The sequence below is a fragment of the Lissotriton helveticus genome, chromosome 4_1 (assembly GCF_964261635.1).
Source record: "Lissotriton helveticus chromosome 4_1, aLisHel1.1, whole genome shotgun sequence".
NCBI classification, from domain to species: domain Eukaryota; kingdom Metazoa; phylum Chordata; class Amphibia; order Caudata; family Salamandridae; genus Lissotriton; species Lissotriton helveticus.
In genome coordinates, this window is record NC_136063.1 from 1904168851 (window position 1) to 1904192420 (window position 23570).

The following is a 23570-nucleotide window of genomic DNA, read 5'->3' on the forward strand; positions in this document are numbered from 1 at the left end:
AGCTAAATGTTGATGAGGGTTCTTAATTCATATTGTGCCTGCCTAACTTTTCTTTACAGATACTGTTTGACAATACTTATCCTTGTTGTATGGTTATTGGTTCTCTTGGGTTGGAATAGTCTGGGGTGGAATGCTCTTTGTTGCAAAGTGGATGTATAATCTTGGCGAATGTCAGCTGCTTGCTTCCCTGGATTACAGCGGTTGTCAAGCTGCTGTGATGATAATAAATTAAAAGTATTAACAATTGTAGACGATTGCTCTCTTCACGTACTACTTGTTGGCAATGAGCTGAGAAGTATCAAAGCAGCATTCAGCATATCCAGCTGATGTTACTGCTGCTGTCCTGTCACATTTTCAGTGCCGTTTTCTGCCTTTCACACAATTCCATCAGGGAACACGTGCTGTCATGCATTGGCAACCATTTTGGATCTGGCTGCTTCAGGCTGAAGATCGAGAGCATGCGATTATTGTTGTGTACGGGATACTGACAGCCATCTTAAGTCGGCCTGTTTTCTTCAACATTGCTGTTACACAGATTGAAAGTGTGTACATATTATTGCAGGCCACCTTGGACTGGATCCGATGTCATCTGCAAGGATGTATGACGTTACAATGCATACTTTTACCACGCATACCTTTACAACGCGGTATTTACAACGAATACCGTTACAACGCATAGCGCTTAGAGGTGCTGGATAGTGGTAAGTATAATTTTCTATTCCAACTCCAGTCCCCGTGGACACTAGGGAAGGTGTTGGATAGAAAATTAAACTTATTACTTACCCTAGAGCGCCCCCCAGCGCAATGCGTTGTAATGGTATGCGTGGTAATACCTGCGTTGTAATGGTAGTGCGTTGTAAACATTTCGTTGTAAACGTTGCATACCCATCTGCAAGCATAGATTCCATACAATTTTGTATGATCCATGAAATACTGCTTCATTTACTGAAATGTAATTATTTGGGAAATATTTATAGTCCAGTGAGGAATTGCTTATTTGTTCTATTTGAATTTTTTCCCTTTTTGTGGAGAGGCTTTCCAGCATGAGCAATATCGCAGCCTCCTCTCTTTTCCTACAAACAGCGGGGGAACCTCACATGGAATGGGAATTTTGGTATGCGATTTTCTTGGCTTTTGTTGACAATCTGGAGGAAGAAGAATGCTTAGCGCAGATGAAGTTTGCTTTGTTAAAACATTGTTTAAGGTCTATGGATTTAAAGGAATTTAACAACTTACCTCCCTTGGAAAACCAGTAGTGATACAGATGTATTTCCGCATGGTATACAAAAAATTAGTATTAGATTTGGGAAGAATATAAACACTGTGATAGAAAGATTACAATTGTATTCACATGCTCAAAAGGACGAGGTATCTATTGAAGACTGCTTTTCAGAATTACAGGTGTGAGCTACATTCTGTTAATTTGAAGCTATTACTTTTAGACCAGGTTCTATCAAATTATCATGAAAACTAAAAGAAAGAAAATACAATAAAGGTTGTGGGCTGGTAATGAAACTGCTTTGAGCACTGTTATTAGTATTGCTAAAGGTATAGAGCAATCTGAGAAATATGTGAGTGAGAATATATTTCATTCTATCAGAACAAGTGAAAAAAGTAATGAGGTGAATGTAGTGAAAACTATCCGAAAGCTAAATATAAAATAATATCTCAATAAAAAAAGTTTTGAAAAAACATGGTTCAGTGTGTTTTATATGTGGAAGTTTGTACCATGTAGGAAATTTTAAAGGTTGTCCGGCAGTAGACAAAATATGTCTTAAGTGCTAAAAGGGGGCACTTTGGCAGAGTGTGTAAAGACGGCATATCCAATAAAGTTTGCTGACTGACAAAGTTTGTTAAGGGTTTCCAAAATGCGTTTTTAAGATGGATGGGAAAGATGTTTCTGTGATAGTGAACTCAGCCTCATCAGCAGGAATTGGGTATGAAACTAGACCTGGATGCATTTTCACAGGTGCATGTAGTCATGTCAGAAACTGCAGGGTTAAAATTTTGTTACCGAGATGAAATCAACATATCCTAATGGTTTCAAGAAAAATTAGGAATGTATGAAGGGTAAACACAAATTAATCCTTAAGGATGGAGCTGGTCCGGTTAGGGTCAAGGCAAGGAAGGTACCTTTAGCCTGTCAGGATAAATTAAAAATGACGTTGGATGATTTGCGTAAAAACAAATTATCAAATCTATTGAATCATTTCCATGGGTGTCTTCTGTGGTTATTTCTGTGATATGCTCGGAGGAACTCTGTATTTGTGTGGCTTTGTGTAGCCTAAACAGTGAACTTTGTTTTTATAGACACGCTTTATCAAATGTGAATAAAATGGTTTTGACTCTTTTTGGTGCAACTGTATTTTTGACTATTGATCTTGCGAGTGGATACCACCAGGTTCAGTTTCGTGAAGCATCTAAATACCTTGAAGCCTTCATAACTTAGGAAAGAATGTTCGACATTCTGTGAATGCCTTTAGGTTTGGCAAGTGCTGTGTCTGTATTTCAACGATTGATGAAACAGATTCTAGAGAATGTTATTAGCGCAGTGGCATTCCAAGATGATATTTTGGTATTTGGAGCAACCCAGGAAGAACAAAATAAGAATTTGTGTGTTGTGTTCCAGTTGAAGGATTTAATGGTGCTAGTTTTCAGAAGAAGAAACTTGAATATTTAAGCCATGAAATCTCTGAAAATAGTATAAAATCCAAATACAACCATGTGGAAGCAATTGGTGATGCCACTGCACCAGCTTCTAAAGATCAATTTGTATTATTTCTCGGCCAAATATGTTTGTACAGGACTAAGCTACAACAAGTGTTCCTTTATGACAGTTGTTGATGAAAAATGAAAATGTGAACTTTGTATGGGTGAAAGTCAACCAATGGCTTTTGAATTGTTGAAGAAAGAAATAGTGGGAGCACTTTGTTTGAGACCTTATGAGGTTGGAAAGGAATATGTGGATGCAGTGGATGCTAGTAGTGTGGGTTTGGGTGCTAGATTAATGCAGAGAGATAAAACTAAGGATTGGATAATATCTTAAGCATCATGTGCCTTAAGATCTTCTGAGAAAAATTATGCACTAATTGAAAATGGGTTCTTAACGTGTACTTGTGCAGTGCAGCACTTTACTAAAGTATGCATAAAGTGATGGATGGAATGGTTGACTTAATCATAGTCATAGGTAATTACTCAGCCTGCATCCAAGTCCATTTCTACTTTGCACACCATGCCACCTTAGTTTGGGCCTAGCTCTATGCAAATCAGTCTTGGCCCTGCTCCAATGGGAACAGTCCAGTCAGAACTGTCAAGCCAGCACCTCCCTGACCACTAAACCCAGGGCCGGTTGTGCCCTTGTAAGTGCTCATCAGCCGGGTACAGCTTGGTTAAAGTGACGCTGTGTGCGGGACCCACGTTGCGATATACCCATACCACGTAGGGTGACATATTAATGTATACAAAAAGTGATGGAAGGAATACTTGAATTAACCTTGGACGCTCTGAATTACTCGGGCCGTACCCCTGTCCATTATTACTTTTCACACCATGCCGCCTCAATTAGGACCCAGCTATATGCAAATCAGTCTTGACCCAGCTCCAATGGTAACAGTCCAGCCTGTACTGCCAAGTCAAGTCCAAACTGAAGTGGCATGGTGGGCAAAAAAATATGGACTGGAATGGGGCCCAAGCAATTTCCAGTGGCTGTGACTAATTAAATCATTCCATCCATCACCTTGTTGTTCTTCCCGGGTGCAACACTTTAGGCAATTCCTTTGGAGGGCAATATTTGTCTTAAAGATTGATCATAAGCCACTGGTAAGCATATTATCTGTGGGAGCTAGTAGGGCTTTAACTGCCCGTTTATCTCATTTGGCTGCAAGTACATTCCAGGGCATGATAATGTACATGCAGATTGAATGTCGTATTTTCCCCTGGATGATGAATTGGTTGATGAACAGGAACGTGATGTAGCTTACACTGTGAATGATGGGTTTGTGAGTTTGAAAGTAAAGTGTACTATGATGGAGGATGAATGGAGAGAAGCACTATTATGTGATCAAAAGAGTGTGGTTGGGAGTTATTTTGTTAATGGATTGCCTGGAGAACGCAAGTTGAACAAGGATTTAGCTTCATGTTGTATGATATTAAATTAATTGATAATTTGTGATTATATTGTAATAAGGGATGACAAAGTAGTGCCCCTTCACGCAAGATTTGTGGAAGAAAATATTTTTGATAGCTCAAAAAGGGCATCGTGGTACGTCTGCTACTAAAAGGAGAATTTGTTAATTTGTTTGGTGGCCACAAATTGATGGCATGATTGATGGTAAGGCGGAGTAATACGCACTGCATGCTAGTAGCATAACAATACGTCTGCTAAAGCATGTGCTGTTGAAATTGTAAAGTGTATGTTGTTGAGATTGAACCTGCGGAGTGTGCTAAAGGTTCATGGAAGAAATGAGGAATTGACATTCTTCAGCCATTTGCGGTTTTTTCTAAGAAATCTACTTATGCTATTGATTTGAGGTAGAGAAAAGGAATAGTGAAAATGTATACAGATAGTTTGAGTGAGGTTTTGGATGATGCTTTTTGCAGAGAAGTGTTGCCTGAAGAGTTAGTTTCATCAATGGTCCCCAGTTTGTAAGTGAATAATTGGAGTCTTTTCATAATCTAGATGTGGAGAAGTGCATAAGAGAGTAGCTAATTATCATCCCCAAGCTAATGGCCATGTGGAAAGATTTAAGAGGATGGTCAAGGAATCAATTCAGCTGACAATCGAAGGTGGGTTGCCATGGAGGAAAGTGTTGCAAGCTATGTTCTTGTCATAAAGAAATTTGGTTATAGACATGTCTCCTTTTAGGTTTAACTTTGTTTTTATTGGCATTCAGTCGACAGTAACATACAGTTTCAGGAATCTGTTAATATGTTCATTAAACGGGGCTACATTTAGTACCTCTTTAGCCTAGACATGCATTACTTAGGTGCCCCAGTGCGCTCCCCGCTGGACCCATTGCTAAGTCTACAATGTCTCTAGTGTTTTCAGAGTCTTGCTCCAACTTGTAAACCAGAATGCCACATAATAGTAAATGTGAAAAAAACAGAAAAGTGAAAGAAAGAGATGCAACCTTCCCTCTCCCTCCCTTAAACTGGTGTGCTGGGAAGCTACGGACTGGACCCCTGTGGGAGCCCCTCTCTGAATTGCAGGACAGCATCTCTAAGTGGGTGACGTGGGGCCCGTGAGGCGGAGAAGACGCAGGTATCTGTGGCATGTTATTTCATTAATTTCGGATGACAAGAGTGAGAGCAGCGGCTGCCAGATTTCATTAAAGCTTGCCATGGAGTTGCTAAGAGAGGCCTGTATGCGTTCCATACCCAGGATGAACCACAACCTATGTAGCCACCCAACATAGGTCAGCTTTATCCTCATTCCCCAATGCGATAAGATGTTTTGGAGAGCCGCCCCCAATGCCAACCCCATTTGCTTCCCTTTTCCCGGATCTGAGCAGATACGTCAGCGGGTTAGGCAAGCCCAACACCACACACGCCGGTAAGCGCAGAATCTGCGTGTCAAGCTGACAATCCACGTCGTCCAGAATCGCAGACCAGTAGCTTGTCAATTCCCTGTACTCCCACAACAAATGCAGCAACGTACCTTCTGCACCATATCCCTACCAGAAAAGTAGGCTGCGCTCAGGGTTACCCCTATGCAGACGTACCGGGGTCAAATACCAGTACATAGCGACTTTAACCGCTTGCTATATTTTGTGCAGTGTGGGCGGCTCGGTAGTAAATGTCCGACCACTCCTTCGCCATGAGATCCCTCCCCAGTTCACTCACCCACCTTCTCTGCCCTGCCGTATGTTCCTTTAGGACCTGAGGGTATAGCACCTCGCACAGCTCAGAGATAATTTTCTTATCCGTGTTCTTTGTGTAGAGCCATTTCTCAAATATCGTTAATTTCCGAGAGACCTTCGGCCGCACCTCTGCGTTAAGTAACCAGTGCCGGAGTTGCAAGCAGTAAAACCTCTTGGTTTCTGGAAGGCCATATTCTGCTTGCAGTTCTGGAAAGGAGAGAATCCCATCTAGGTCAAAAAAGTGCCCAACTGCCTTGCATTCTGCCTCCCTCCATCCTGAAAACGCCCTTTCGTCCGCTCCCGGGGTAAAGTCTTTGTTATCAAGAATGGGTGGTCAAAGGCAAGGGTAAAGAGGAAAATCCCTTTTTGATGGCGACCCCGTCCAAGATTCTCAGCACTACAAGCGTGATGGGGGAACCCTTGAGATTTGGAGGTCTATCTTCTCTTTTGAGAAAGGAGACCTTCCAAAATGATAATTTAGCCAGCGCTCTATCCTGAGCCAACCATCTCTTCTCTGATTCAGATCTATTCCACTCCACGGGATATCGAAGCTGGGCAGCCCGGAAATACTCCAAGATATTCGGTATCCCCAATCCCCCCTCGTCAGGACATAGGTAACCCAATTCCCTCTTCAGTCGAGGCCTAGCTCCCGCCCACACAACTTTCTGGAGCACTTGCTCAGGCGACTGGAGAGTGCCTGGCGGTGGCCATGCCGGAATGGTTTGGAAAAGATATCATGCTTTGGGGAGAATGGACATCTTTATTGCCACCAGCCGGCCCAGAAGGGCGAACCCATGCTGCCTCCACTATTGCAGGTCTCTCGTGATGTGATAGATGAGCTTGGCGTAGTTAAGCTTGACCGTTTGAGACACCGATAGTGCCAATTCACTGCCTAAGACGGGGATAGAATTTCGTACCTGGATACCCTCATACCTACTACTGCTCGAAGCCAGCGACTGCCCTGCCTGGTTCAGTCACAGGATCATGGATTTTCCTCTATTAACCCGAAAGCCCGAGACCCGGCCAAAGTCCTTCAATTCCCGCAGGAACGCCGGGACCGAACGTGCGGGTGATTCAAGGATGCAATGATATCATCTGCATGAAGACTTATTATGTGTCTCCCCCCCCAAACGGGATGCCCAATATATCCGGGTTCTCCCATGTCTTCTGAGCCAGCGGCTCGACATAGAGGGCAAAAAAAAGGGGTGATAGCAGGCACTCCTGGCGCGCTCCTCTCTGTAACTCGAATGGGCAAAATGTCCCCCCATTTATCCGAACAGTCGCCGTAGGCTTATTGTAGCAGCTCCCCACCCAGGCCTGAAACCGCTCTCCCAGACCAAAATGAATTAGGATTTTATCTAGAAAATCCCAGTCAACTTGGTTAAATGCCTTCTCCGGATCCACCGACAATAGTAGGGCATCCATATCTGTGCGATGGGCCTTGTCGATGAGGTGGAAAATATAATCATTGAAGAACTGAATCAGTGTGTCTGAGTCTCTTTCTATCTGGCATCACACATCAATCCCTGCATATATATGCGATTTTCGCTGTTTCTTTAAAATTACTATTAAGTATCTTTTCCACAGGAGCCACTGTTTTCCTTAAAATACTTAATCACCCTGGTTCCGTCGTGAGTAGGGTTCCCTTGTCTTTCCTTTACGACTTTTCTTGCCGTTGCTATATCGCAAGGGATTCATCCATACCTGGATCTATTCCATACACCCTATAGGACATATAGGGTCACCTTGTTCTACAGGGATTGAGATGTCAGATAGAGAAGCACCATTATACACTGAGGATTACATTGCTAAGATTACTAGCGGTCCATCTTTGTTTACGAATCTACCAAATAACAGTACAAGCCCTAGGCAACAGTTGCTGGAGAAAATTGAGAAAAAACATGTCAGAACAGAATTGCATGCACAAATGTTAATGGATTATCTAAGGGCAGGCATAATTCCGCAGGGACTTCAAGTTAGAAATGTACCTGGCATTTTCCGTGAGGATCCAAAATTTAAAGGGGTTTTAGTAGCATTTCTACAACCTGTTCGCGCCACTGGATGGTGCTAGTGGTGGAAACAGCCCTGGAACATGCAAAGGCAGAACTAAAAGAAATTGAAAAACGAGAGAAGGAAATACTGGGAAGTGATGGAGTAGAAGAAGCTAAGAAACTGTTAGAGAAATTGAACAAAACCAACGAAGACTTTAATGCCTTTGAATTAAAAAAAGAAGGCGGATAAGGTCACAAAGGACATTAAGAATTTCTCTAAAGAAAAAGCGTACCCATACATCAGAGAGGATTATTATAGCATAATGGGCAACCAAAATAGACAAAACACCTGGGGCTGATACCGGAATAATAAACCAATCACTTTCTCTGAATCCTGTGGGAAGCACAACCAGGGCCAAGTCGAATAGAAAACTATCCAGGAGAGCCTTTTTTAGACAGGGGTGGAAAGGCCAAGAGAAATTCATGGTACCAACCCCCTGGCAAGAGGCAAACAAGGAACAAATACTACCAGTGGGGTCCACAACCTTACTAGTACAAAATACCAATACCATGGAAACTATCCCTATTTTTAACCTGTCACAGCATACACTATCATTCTCTGAGACATCATTTTTGGCAAAAGGTCTATCCTATGTGGTTACTGAAAAAACAGACTTCCTTACCCTCAAAGCAGAACTGTTTCAATTCTTTAGGAAAATGCGTTTAAAAATATTTTTTAAGGAGAAGGAGAACCTCACACAGGGCTCTGTGACAGGTCGCAAGCCACCTTCTACATTCTATCCGACCAATGGTATGATGCCTCATGAAATGCTAACATTTGAAAAATTGATCATGACAGGTATAGAGAGACTTAAGAACACCCAAAAGTTCATACCATACAATCTTACACTACAAGAAAGATATGCCTTAAATTCCCTAAAACATTATAGAAGCATAATACTGAAACCCGCAGATAAGGGAGGTGGGATTGTCATTCAGGATCGTAAAGATTATGACAATGAGATAAACAAACAAATTAGAGAAGTGAAACACCATAGGAAACTGCAGGGGAATCCCTTACCTGAAATCAAAAAGGAGATACTAAAGGTAACCATGGAAGGTCTGAAGGAGGGTTTCATTGATAAAAAGGAATTTGAATTCCTGAATACAGATAACCCTAGAACACTGGTATTGTATACATTCCCAAAGATCCACAAGGCCCGCCAACCCTCCAGGCAGACCCATTTTGTCGGGATGTGGTTACATTTTGAAACCTATTGGACAGTACATTGATTTCTTTATAAAAGACTTTGTGCCCACTCAGGAAAGTCATGTAAAAGATACCATACACATGATAAACTTGGTGGAAGGAAAGCATTTTGATGCCTCCACAGACTGGCTAGCAACACTCCACATTACATCACTCTACACGAACATTCCCCAAAATGACAGTATTGTGACAATAGAGAGACTTTTGGACTCAAGACCTAGTCCTCAACAGGTACCTACCTCTTTCATCATCTCACTACTACGCATCGCTTTACAGTCTAATTACTTTGTATCAGGAGGAGCCTATTATCAACAATACTCCGGTACAGGTATGGGAGACATTTTTGCTCCAAATCTGGCAAACATATATATGGACCACATAGAGCAAACTTTTGTCCTGAGTGAGATCAACCCACTACAAACCAACATTAAATGCTGGCATATATACTTGGATGATATTTTCTTGATCTGGGCAGGCACTGAAAGAGAATTTCATGAGTTCGTACTATACCTGAACACAGTACATCCACATTTGACCTTTACATCCACCTTACATAGGTACAATAGCCTTCCTGGATTTGAACATTAGACACAAGGAAGGCAAAATCTATACCACTCTACATAGGAAACCAATAGAACGAAACACACTGTTGTCCTACAAGAGCCAACACCCTAGAGCACTTAGGGATGGATTACCCTTTGGGCAATTTCTACGCATCCGTAGAAATTGTTCCCTAAAGGAGGACTACCTGCGTGAAGCAGAAATCCTAAGAACCAAGCTACAATCTAGAGGCTATCCTAATAGAGTAGTTAAGAAATCATTGAAGAAGGCTTGGTACTGCCCCGGGAGGAACTGTTGAAACCCAAAGAAAAGAAACCACTTAAAAAAATTGTAAATGTGACCACTTTTGGAATACATACAAACGAAATAAGGAAATTGATCACAAAGAACTGGGGAATAACTAAGAGCTATGACCCAGAGATGGCAATCCCACTCTTTGCATACAAAAGAGGTAAAAATATAAAAGACCATCTGGTCAGATCCTCCACTGAAATCACCAGACCAAAGATAAACACACTGGAATCCACATGGGGCTTACATGAGATCAAAGGCCACCACAAATGTGATAACTGTGTGGTATGCCCTTTTACCTCCAACACACAGACCTTCGAACATGGGTCATGGAAGTACACCCTTAACTTTTTCTCAAACTGCACTACTCGAAATGTGATCTACTGTATATGGTGTCCGTGTGATTTACCATATATTGGACAGACCCAGACCCAACAACCAATCAATGCTCGCATTGGACAGCATCGGAGTGGTATACGACGCTCAGTGGAGAATGCCCCTTTGGTCTCTCACTACAAAGATAAAAACCATTCAGCAGAGGATATCAGATGGCAAGTAATTGACTTTGGCCAAGTCCCTGAAAGAGGGGGAGATATCTCTCAAATCTTACAAAGACGTGAGTGCCATTGGATAGATAGAATTAACTCTATTAATCAGGGTCTAAATACTGCGGAGGAATAGCGCGGGTTTGTGGCAACTCTGGTTTAAATTTCTGAAAAATTGTGACTACTCTGGTTTTATTTTTCTGAAAAATTTAGCTACTTTGTTGTACACAGGTTCAAATGATCCAAAGTACTATGTGTAACTAATATGATTACCATTTTCTTGCTCTGTATAAATAACGTTGTGACAGTCCAACAATGAAGATGTTATGTAATATATGGTGATTAATGTTGGTCCTGTATTTTATAACAGAAAACATGTACCTTATCCTAACTAGCATTAGCACACCATTGCTTAACGAACATACCGCATATGGATTACATGAAAAGGAAACTGTGCTCTGTAGCCTACCTGACATGAGTATAAAGATCACGTGTTTATGGCAGCTTTACACTAAACGACTCCCTAGTTTACCTAACATGAGCGGTAAGATCACGTGCACATGGTAAGTTTACTAAACACCAAAAGGGTTCTGCATAGACCCTTCCCTTCCAACCATGGAATGCGACCCCATCTCAGTCGACGAATAAAATACAATGACACATATTTCTACTATACGAGGTACTACCTTTACCTCGGCACCCTTACAAGTGCTCAAACCGACTACATCCCTCCCCTGGCAGTATTCACAGTCCCCCTGACCCATGCCAGTATACACATGCAGACCGGCATGCTGTAACCCAAAAATATGGCCAAACACCTGGCACTATTCACAGTCCCCCTGACCCTTGCCAGTACACACATGCGGACCCGCATGCTGTAACCAAACATATGGCCAAACACCTTTTTAGTAATAAACAAGGGGGGGAGGGAGAGGGAGAAGTGGATTCTGTCTCCCCTGACAATATTCATAAACAAAAAGAATCCACTAGGTTTGGTTCGGTTGTCACTACAGTGGTGGGGAGCAACCAGTGTTGTTTAAATACCCCTCACACACCAACAGGCCCCTTGGTGTCATGCTTCATCATCGGGGTCTTCGCAAACCTCTACGGGATGCGGCGTGCTACGACTCACGACTACGTAGGAGCACTGTAAGTGAACTATGTGCTGGTGTGTGTGGGTAGTAAAATGTGAGTGGTGAGGTGAAAGTGAAATATTAAAAAATACCTGGCTCGTAAGTACAGAAAAATGTATTGAGTCTTCGGCTGGTATCATTAAAAAAGTGCGAGGGAGGTTGTTTTTTACTGATTAGGGTAAAACAACCTTACTAGTGCGTCGACATGTTTCGGAGTAGAAGACTCCTTCTTCAGGACAAGGATGTGCACTACTTATCCTCACCTTACTCACATGTATGTAGATGTTAAAGTGTGCTCTACAAAAATAATTTTAGGTGGAGATGTACCTATCTGTTTTTATTAAAGGTCATAAAGTCCGTTGCGCCCAATTGGCGATGAACTGAACTTATAGTAATGGGCCAAGTAGCCTCATGAGCCAGAAGCGTAGTATTGGGGGTTTCCTGTTCTGCCCAGTGTGGCAACGGTTACTGCAAGGCCTGGTTGGCTCTCATCCCCTCAACGCGGCTCCGACGAAGTCACTACGTCGGAGCCGCGTTGAGGGGATGAGAGCCAACCAGGTGGAGATGTACCTATCTGTTTTATTAAAGGTCATAAAGTCCGTTGCGCCCAATTGGCGATGAACTGAACTTATAGTAATGGGCCAAGTAGCCTAATGAGCCAGAAGCGTAGTATTGGGGGTTTCATGTTCTGCCCAGTGTGGCTCACTGGTTAGAGGAGGCAGACCTGGAAGCAGAGGTCAGCCCGGGACCAGGGTTCAATTCCCGGCTCGGCGGGGTCTTGAGTCCTAAAAAAAAATGTCCATGGACTTGACAATTCTCGCTCCAGTGCCTACTCCATTCACGGGTTCACACTCTGTGACTCTGGGCAATAGCTTGCTTAATCTCCACAACGGCCCCTCGCGGCGGGATGCCTGGCTTTCACCTTGCGGATACCCTGCCGAGGTTATCTCACAGGGGAATACCAGGACGGGTTCCCTAAGCAAGCGCTTAGAAACCGCTCGGTGATTTTGCGCTATATAAATTCCTGTACATTTACATTTACATTTACATTCAGTGTGGCAACGGTTACTGCAAGGCCTGGTTGGCTCTCATCCCCTCAACGCGGCTCCGACGAAGTCACTACGTCGGAGCCGCGTTGAGGGGATGAGAGCCAACCAGGTGGAGATGTACCTATCTGTTTTATTAAAGGTCATAAAGTCCGTTGCGCCCAATTGGCGATGAACTGAACTTATAGTAATGGGCCAAGTAGCCTCATGAGCCAGAAGCGTAGTATTGGGGGTTTCATGTTCTGCCCAGTGTGGCAACGGTTACTGCAAGGCCTGGTTGGCTCTCATCCCCTCAACGCGGCTCCGACGAAGTCACTTCGTCGGAGCCGCGTTGAGGGGATGAGAGCCAACCAGGCCTTGCAGTAACCGTTGCCACACTGGGCAGAACAGGAAACCTCCAATACTACGCTTCTGGCTCATGAGGCTACTTGGCCCATTACTATAAGTTCAGTTCATCGCCAATTGGGCGCAACGGACTTTATGACCTTTAATAAAACAGATAGGTACATCTCCACCTAAAATTATTTTTGTAGAGCACACTTTAACATCTACATACATGTGAGTAAGGTGAGGATAAGTAGTGCACATCCTTGTCCTGAAGAAGGAGTCTTCTACTCCGAAACATGTCGACGCACTAGTAAGGTTGTTTTACCCTAATCAGTAAAAAACAACCTCCCTCGCACTTTTTTAATGATACCAGCCGAAGACTCAATACATTTTTCTGTACTTACGAGCCAGGTATTTTTTAATATTTCACTTTCACCTCACCACTCACATTTTACTACCCACACACACCAGCACATAGTTCACTTACAGTGCTCCTACGTAGTCGTGAGTCGTAGCACGCCGCATCCCGTAGAGGTTTGCGAAGAGCCCGATGATGAAGCATGACACCAAGGGGCCTGTTGGTGTGTGAGGGGTATTTAAACAACACTGGTTGCTCCCCACCACTGTAGTGACAACCGAACCCAACCTAGTGGATTCTTTTTGTTTACAAACACCTTTTTAGCCTGCGGCAGTTTGCCTATATGCCCACAAATCGATCCAGACACAAGATTGTGACAGATACTAATTGCTCACTCACTGAACCCCTATAGTCTTTTTTCCATTTCTTTATTAGCGCATAATTCTCCTTTGCATTTTATGTTTCATTATTATACTATTATAATTCTTTATTCTATATCACCCATCTCCCTTTATCTATATTTTAACTCTTATCCCCCACACTATACCACTCAGTCAAAGCGCAACAAGTACCCGGCTTTGTAATCCAGTGATACCTAACGCGGGTCAAGTCATACGTGCCCTGTATCAGCGGTTGTACGCGGTGGCCCCCGTGCACGCTGTTGATGAACCCGGAGTTAACTGGTAATTGACGAGGCTTTAAATAGAAATCAAGCGCGCTCAGTTGGCGTCATTGTACCTCTCGAGAACTGACAGAAGCGTTTCTTTTGCTGCAGAATCCATCAAAGAAAGGTATGTTAGCTGCACGGCCCGACTCCCCGAACCTGCGCATAGGTGAATTTTTTTAAAAATTGAAGCAAATCCTCAACATAACCATTACTTGGGCATAAATAATTATGAGATAGCAATTTATAAATCCTACTATGGATACAGACAGTAAATATATGGGTAATTCTGTAAATAAAGGGAAAATATTTTGGAAACTGACAGCAACTAATGGGTAATTGGTTTCCTTACACAGAAATCAACACCATCCGCGGTGACTGCCTTCTGCATAAATAATTAAGAGATAGCACATTGTAAATCCTACTATGGATACAGACATTAAACATATGGGTAATTCTCTAAATAAATGGAAATTACTTTGGAAACAGACAGCAACTAATGGGTAATTGATTTCCTAACACAGAAATCAACACCATCCGCGGTGACTGCCATCCAGCTCCCGCGTTGACTAAGACATCATCATCTAGCTAATGAATCTTCTAGAAACCAAGCCCGGAGACCAAGAGGACAGCCATTGTGCATCCCAGAGTTGCTAAAGTTCACGCGCTCATTAGGGGTAAGTGACCTAGGATCCAATGTCCCCCAGATACCACCAGCGTATCCTTTTTCCTTTCTTGCTCTCATTCTTCCCTCTCTCTAACATAAACTATATGATTTTGTCTTCCTTAACAGAACCCAGCTGGGTTTCCTAGTGAGTATTTTCAATTCACCTGCACACGGTTTTCACGCACACCACCAATATTCTAGCAATTTCTAAATCAGGTTTTTTCCAGCCCTTAACTCTCTAAATACAGCACCCTATACTCCAAATTGATCCTAGATTCTAAACACATATCTCTATTTCCCCAGATGTCCCCCACATCGTAGGTCCTGAAGAGACCCTACATCCATATTAGGGTTGAAACGCCGTCGATAATTGAGAAAAGCAAACCATTGTAACTGGCATTCTATCATCATATAGATGTTATGTATTTAGAAAAAAGAAAGTGGTCGCTTTTGTAAACAACAAAGTTTATTTGAAACCTTGCCCATATTGCCTCACAAATGTTATTCTTATGTTTTGGTTCATAATTTCACTTGGGACACACTACACAACTGTAAATATATTTTTTGCCATACGTTTATAAGTTTTTCACTACAATTTCAATTTCAATATAATCATTGAAGAACTGAATCAGTGTGTCTGAGTCTCTTTCTATCTGGCATCTCACATCAATCCCTGCATATATATGCGATTTTCGCCTTTTCTTTCAAATGACTATTAAATATCTTTTCCACAGGAGCCACTGTTTTCCTTAAAATATATAGAGTATGTATGAGCATAAGCCGCTTTATCTGCCCATGGGCTGCACTGAGCTGCCTCCCTGTGCCCCCCTCCCTCTCCGCACCTTATCCCCCACCCTCCCTCTACGCCGCCTGCCCTTGTCTGGGGTCCCAAATAGCACACCAGTTCCCCTCCTCCCCCTCCCTAACCCCAAGTGAACCACCCCAATTCGACCTCAATGTCCGGAGCCCGCTAGGGTTGGTCGCACCCACCCCCATCTGCAGGGTGATCACCATCAGACCCCGCGTTGAACAAGACTATTGTTCGACACTGTGTCCTTGAGCACTGACTCCAGTGCAGCCCTCCTCTCCTGCCCCATCACCTCAGTGTCGGGCCCCCACGGAGATCCTGGTGGACGTCTCGAGCCAACTCTCTGCCATCTTTCTTGGGGTGGTCGTGGACTCGAGGCAGACTTTTCTTCATGGCTGTGGAGCAGCAAACCCAACAGTTTGCGGGCCTACTGGAGTGACCAGATCTGGTGTAGCCTGCCCTCCCACTGACAGATGATACGAAAGGGATGTCCCCAGGAATAATCCACACCCTTGTCATGCAAATGGGAGGTAACTTCTCAGAAATCTCCCCTTTTCTGCAGTGTTATGGCAGCCTGGTCCTGATACAACGCTATAGAGTGGCCCAGATGTTGGAGTGGTTGCTTCGCTCTGACTGCTCATAGAATACGCTCCTTTGGGGGTAGTCTGGCAAGAAGGCAAGAATATCAGGCGGCAGGGCCGGGCCCCTCCTCCATAGACCGATCCTGTGGGATCTATCAATATGGATCTCCACGTCCTCCGGCTCCCCTAGTTATCTCCCAGAGCAGCGTCTGCAGGTCGGAGACCATGTCTGATTCTTCTGGGTCTGATGGAACCCCCAGTATCTGAATGTCATTCCGCCTAGAGCAGTTTTCGAGTTCCTCCGCAGAGATCGATTTGTTGATCCTTCAAGCGGATCACTTCTTGCTGGAATGACATCATCTCTTCATCCCTCGTGTGTTCTTGATCTTCAATTGCGGCCACCCGGTCTCCCAGAGTGTCCACATCCTTGCGGATCTCTCTCACTTCCTCTGCCACCTCGCTCTTCAGGATTTGAAAGTCGTCACGGAGGGTGTCGTGTATTTCTATAGGTTCTGAATCAGTCCCCCCATTCCTGACCCTATTCTGGTTAAACTAACTATCAAGTTAACTAACAGTCAGCCCATGAGGCAAGAAAACCCCCATGATGCAGATACCGTTATCTGACGCAGTGACACTACGGCACAGGAACGTGTTATCTGATTAGGTCATAACGCTTGAGATCTAATTAGACAAGCGACATTCCTCCAGCCCCTGATAAGGCATACGACGTTCTCATAACAAATCAAACCTATGACAACCTGGAAAATCCGTGCGGCCATTGTTTTGATTTCACAGAGAACTTTTGCAAAAGAATGTGCTAACGAGCAAGTCGTATGACATCTTTATTGACGTACCTATGTCCATCCTTACGTCAATCTCGGCACCTTTAAGGTATAAATATTGCCGACCTTGCCCTATGCAAAGACACGCGTGGTGACAAGACGGAGCAGCCATACTTGCCGAAGCCGAGAGCAGAAGCAGACCCCGCAGGCAACAGCCCCGCCTTCCTGACGCGCTGAGAGACGCGCTGCTATCTCAAACCGAGAGACCCAGCACCGGCGCTTCTGGGCAGCCCTCGCAGGCAGCCTGGAATATCGAGAGCAGAGAAAGAGATACCATTCCTCATCCATCCTAAATTCCAGGTACAGAACTGAATAACCCCTCACAGAGAATTCTTTAGTTATTCACTTGGCAAAAACAAACTTAACTTAAACTGTAACTTTCTATTCCCGCCCACGCATTAGACTTAGGTCAGGTACACGGGGTAGGCGTATTTAGAAACACCAGTTGAGTACGTTTAGTCAAATGTATATGTGTATGTAAATATATTTTAATCATTTTAAAACATCATATGGCTCAGAAACCATATCAATGTTTTTACAGTATTATTTTATACTATTGCTTCTAATGTATGCACTTTACTTAACTATAAGTATTGCAATAATATCGATCCATTTCTCTTGTACGAGAAAAGAGACTGGTCAATAAATAACACCTTTTTATTGAACACGCCCGTCTCTTCCTTTTCTCTACATTCTGATGAGACTAAGAATGCACGTACTGACTGAGTAAAATAATTGCCTTGTGCTCACACGACTCTTGAGATTGACTCTTGATTAGGGGAGAGCAAAGTTGTCATGTTCTATGGTTGTCAGAAACTAAATCCCTTCTTGTCTAATCAGGGGAGTTAATTCCTTCCTTGAACATTCGAGAAAGTTTCTAGCGAACTCTGAGCTTAGCTGGCAAACCCAAAAATTAAGTCTAGTATCGACAGTAGTAGACCTAGTTAACGTCTGGTCTAGGCCTTTACTGCTGTAGGTACTATTCCAATGCGCAGAGCCTATTGGGAAAATAGGAGCTACACTACATGGCGCCCAACGTGTTTGGAAAGGGCGATAAAACTAACGTAAGACATTTAGAGTAACTCAGTCGTGCTTTCTCACTCAGACCCCTTTTCCCAAATACTCCAAAGACGTCTGGAGTGGGTGAAAGGTTATTATATCCTCCAAAACCTCGCAGGAGGGAACTCCTATGTATGGTTCTTGGTCTAGTCAACGTTGAAGGATAAAACAGTTCCAGAATATTGTGCATCTAATCTCTGTTTCCATAAGAAACCTGATCTGCAAACAAACATAATACCATCCTTTCTGTAAAATGGCAGAGAGTGATGATGAAAGAGAGGCAATTAGATTAGCTACTGAAATAGCAGATGCTGATGCTATCATACAAACAGCAGACCCGGATATAATACTCATCCAGGTCGCCAAAAGGAGATCTATAACCTTAAAACTTATAGAAAAATGGACTGACACCTAGAGGTGGCACAGTCATATTCGTAATTGAGGCACACGAATATCGGCAGACAGAGGTATACTATACATGGATACATTTTCCAGCAGCAAATGCTGTAACAAAGTACTTCCACTATTACAAAGTAGAGGAACCTCCTAATGAGTACACTCCTTTCGAGGAGGTGGAAGTACCACTCAAATTCCAAGAGCATTTGCTCTTATTTGATGGCGCCCTAAAACATAACAATCACATTACAAGGCTCGGTCCTTTAGGAAGACCAGGAGCAACGTGGCCGGTCCTAGCCGGATACACACCACATCCAGACATCGAAAGAATGCCTGCAGCAGAGCTGTTAATACAGCTAAAACAACTACTAAAAATTCACAGACAATTAGTTCAGTATGTAATGCGGACTTCAACAATTCAGCCAGCGATTAAACTACCACAGCTGACCCCTCACCAGGGGAACACAAATACAATTACACCACAGAACATCCAATCCTGCCTAGGTAAAGTTCCAGCTAAACGGGAACAAATACCATTCTGGTTGGCACAGAAAATTACCCAAATAGAGGCGGTGTTTCCTGACACCACCCCATTAGAAAAACACAGGATTCTGACTATATGTCTCCCAATGGGAATCGCACCACACATTGAGGACTGTGACACTTGGGGTACAGTCTTTGCTTCCATCTATACAAAAACGCACGGTGTTCCATCCATTTCGGTGATACCAGATGTGCTAAAACAAATTCAAGATGAATACGGTCCAGAACCTGCTTTAACTCTTGGTATGAAATTACTGAAAGACTTCAAGCAGGTCTCGGCTATATTACTAGCCAACATAAAAGGTGAAGCAGCAAACGTGGCGATCCGCCAGAGGTTAAAAGAGACAGATATAGCAGACCAACCAGCTGAAATTGCCAGAATCATAGAAAAATCCTATGAAGAACTAGGCAGAGATAGTCTAGGTGGAATACCAGTAAAACCGCAACTGACTACAAGTCCAGAAAAAATATTTTTTAATAATAATAATTCACCGAAAAAGAACTGGGATGGAAACAAACAATCCAATCCCAAAGAAAAGAAATTCCAGTCCAGAGGAAGGTCTCCTAGGCGAAGAGAGAAATCTCCAAACCCGAGACAAAGATCACCCCAGAGTGAACCCTCTGGGAATAGATATAACCTTAGAAATAGGGATAATATTAAAAAACCTGATAGATATCAAGACATTGATACACGTCCCTCTCAATCTTTTCAGAATTCCTCGCAGAAATCGGAAAGAAGAGGACGATCAGAAGAGCACGCCAAGTCCAAAGACAAGGAACCTGCTCAACTGAAAAAGAAATCACAATTTCCAAAAAAGAAGGTAGCTAGTATCAAGGTAGTTAACAATGCCGAGAATACTGAGGACACAACTGAAAAACGGAGAGTGGGCTCAGACAATGCTAGACAGCGCAGCAGAGGTGAGCATAGCTCGCAAAGTCCTTATGAATCATCTGGAGACAGTGGACACGAATGAATATCTTCAAGTGGAAACTGCAGATACCAGAGTTAGCAAGCCCCACAAGATATACGAGATAACATTACGTATAGAGGGAGATAAGACTAGGAAAATAAGGGGACTATTTTGGGATAACCTCTCCAAGGGTTATGACATCCTTCTAGCTGAAAAAGACTGGCCACCAGAGTTTGTCAGGGAGTGCCCTCATGGCGAAGAAGTAATTATGCCTGCCTTCTCGAATCAAATCCCGATTCATAAAAAATATACACTTGCTAGAAAGTGGGCAGTGGCCTTAGCACCTGCTTTATATAAAAATCATGTAGGATGGGATGAGGATTCTCCTCCTCACAAAATCCAGTTAAAATCACAACCTACTGCACAAAGGCAGTACCCAATTAAGCAAGAAGCTAAAAAACAAGTAAATGAAATACTAGATCAGCTAGAATACCAGGGGGTGATTGAAACTTGCACCTCACAAATGAACAATCCTTTGTTTCCGGTCTCCAAACCAGACAATTCATATCGTCTAGTTTTGGATTACCGACACCTTAACACATGTTGCAAAACTTTTGCAGTGCAAAACTCACACAGTGCTGCACTAATGAATAACATAGTGCGCAAAAAATACAAAACAACCTTGGACATCTCCAATGGATTCTTTTGTCAAAACATAGCACCAGAGAGCAGATATTTAACAGCTTTCTCAGTAAATGGCACTCAAAAACAATTCTGTCGGTTAGCCCAGGGGTACAAGAACAGCCCGGGGGTATTCTCAGCAAGAGTAACAGAATTACTACAACAATATGATGATGAAGCATTATCTTATGTCGATGACATTTACTTAACAGATGATGACTTGGAGACTCACTTGAAAAGAGTGAACACCATAATACTTGGTTTCGCTGCAGAGGGTTACAAATTCAACTTCAAAAAATCCAGAATTGCCCATCTGAAAAACCAGTACGGAGGATATGAATTATCAAGTATTGCCTGGTTGACAGTCTTTTAAGAACTAGAAGAATTAAAAAATCTAAAATATGAAAAGACGTATCCTCTGCCAATCGACATTCTGCCTCTACGACATTACGCCTGTGTAATCTATACAGACGGACATGCTCAACCCTCCGTTTGGGGAGAACATGCATACAATCCCACATGTGAGATTACAAAAGAAGTGTGGCGCGGAGGTAAACTAAAACCTCTATTAACAAAATCACACTCAGTAGAAACTAATTCAGAAATACAAACTGAAATAATAGCTTTGAAAATGGCGCTAGATAATGCGGATCGCGAATTCCCGACACTTATAGTGTCAGATTCATATTTCTGCGTCAAAGCATATAACAAGGATTTGCAGACATGGATTCAGAACGGTTACAAAGATGACACAGATGCACCAATAAAGCAGAGACTTCTCTGGGAACAAGTAGCTCTTTTGAAAAAAGAACTACCAAAGACTCACGTGACTCACTCACTGAGTCATCAGCGTGATGGCGTTCACGTTGTAGGGAATTCATTGGCTGAAACAGCCGCAGCGGCAGCCAGTAAACCGGCTCCCGTAGATCGAAAAAAGCGTACATTAAAATACATTGACGGCGAAACATTGCTGGCGGTGAAAACGTCATCAAAAGGCGACTGCTCAGCGTTACCGATCAATTATCCACTCAATTATACATACATAATCGATGCAAACTCCGTCCCTTTTGCTCGAATCCCTGGAGTGGGGGATAGAGTGATTCCAAACATGGACAGGAGACACTTGTTAATCGCAGACGCACACATGGGCGAGGGTCTCAGACACCTTAAATTAAAAGATTCTCTGGAAGAATTACAATCACGGTACTGGTGGCCAGGCATGAGCCTGCACTACACCATGTTTGTAAAAAACTGCCCAAACTGCAACAGAGATCGCAGTGGGGAGAGAAGCAGTTTAATACCTCGTCGTATCAAGGCAGATAATATTACCAACAAAAAGAATGGCTTGCGATTAACATACACAGGCTAGTTCCACTTATAATGTAGATCCACAGCACTCGGCTGACGTCCGGACTGTTATACAAGATTTGCGAGTCTAAATGGCATATACGCTAAGAGCATGCTACGTTCGACCATTTTTTTTTTTCCTCAGGCAATCCAGCCTGGGGGGGGGAAAGAATGGCCAAATGAGCACAGCCCAGCGGGAATCTTCTCACTTCCTTCCTGAGGGTATGGGATGGTGTAAAGAAAAAACCAAGGCAGAAAGCAATCTATAATGGAAAGGACATTAGGTTCGGGAGCTGGGTGGGTCAAACATCTAATAAGTGTCCAACGTAGTCTAAGTAACTTGCCAAGACATTCTCTGAAGGGATTCAGTCCGTACGAATTATTATTCGGAACTAGGATGTTGATCTCTGACCTTGATAGTCAGACTTCAGTGGAAGTCCTGCACCCAGTCCTGAGGCAAAATAGCCGGGAGCTGGAGGTACTCTGCTAACAGGAAAATAGCACTTTGATTTTAAAAAGACTTGCTTTTTTAAAACTGTTTTATTTGCACTTTTGATCTGATAAAACTGCATTTCACTTGTATATTGCTCACTCACCCCTCCCTGTGTTGAAGCGCTCCTGACAACAAATCCTCAGCGCACACAGCCGATCTAAAGGCTGCTCGCGCTCTTTGCCAAACAGCGGCCGCCATCAGCAGAAGCGTGCGCGCTGGCCACGCCCATTTAGGCCACGCCCACTCAAGCCACGCCCCCTGAAAACGCGATAAAAACTCCGCTTTAGCTAGCGCTTGACTGACCCTGCACCCAGTCCTGAGGCAAAATAGCCGGGAGCTGGAGGTACTCTGCTAACAGGAAAATAGCACTTTGATTTTAAAAAGACTTGCTTTTTTAAAACTGTTTTATTTGCACTTTTGATCTGATAAAACTGCATTTCACTTGTATATTGCTCACTCACCCCTCCCTGTGTTGAAGCGCTCCTGACAACAAATCCTCAGCGCACACAGCCGATCTAAAGGCTGCTCGCGCTCTTTGCCAAACAGCGGCCGCCATCAGCAGAAGCGTGCGCGCTGGCCACGCCCATTTAGGCCACGCCCACTCAAGCCACGCCCCCTGAAAACGCGATAAAAACTCCGCTTTAGCTAGCGCTTGACTGACCCTGCACCCAGTCCTGAGGCAAAATAGCCGGGAGCTGGAGGTACTCTGCTAACAGGAAAATAGCACTTTGATTTTAAAAAGACTTGCTTTTTTAAAACTGTCTTATTTGCACTTTTGATCTGATAAAACTGCATTTCACTTGTATATTGCTCACTCACCCCTCCCTGTGTTGAAGCGCTCCTGACAACAAATCCTCAGCGCACACAGCCGATCTAAAGGCTGCTCGCGCTCTTTGCCAAACAGCGGCCGCCATCAGCAGAAGCGTGCGCGCTGGCCACGCCCATTTAGGCCACGCCCACTCAAGCCACGCCCCCTGAAAACGCGATAAAAACTCCGCTTTAGCTAGCGCTTGACTGACCCTGCACCCAGTCCTGAGGCAAAATAGCCGGGAGCTGGAGGTACTCTGCTAACAGGAAAATAGCACTTTGATTTTAAAAAGACTTGCTTTTTTAAAACTGTTTTATTTGCACTTTTGATCTGATAAAACTGCATTTCACTTGTATATTGCTCACTCACCCCTCCCTGTGTTGAAGCGCT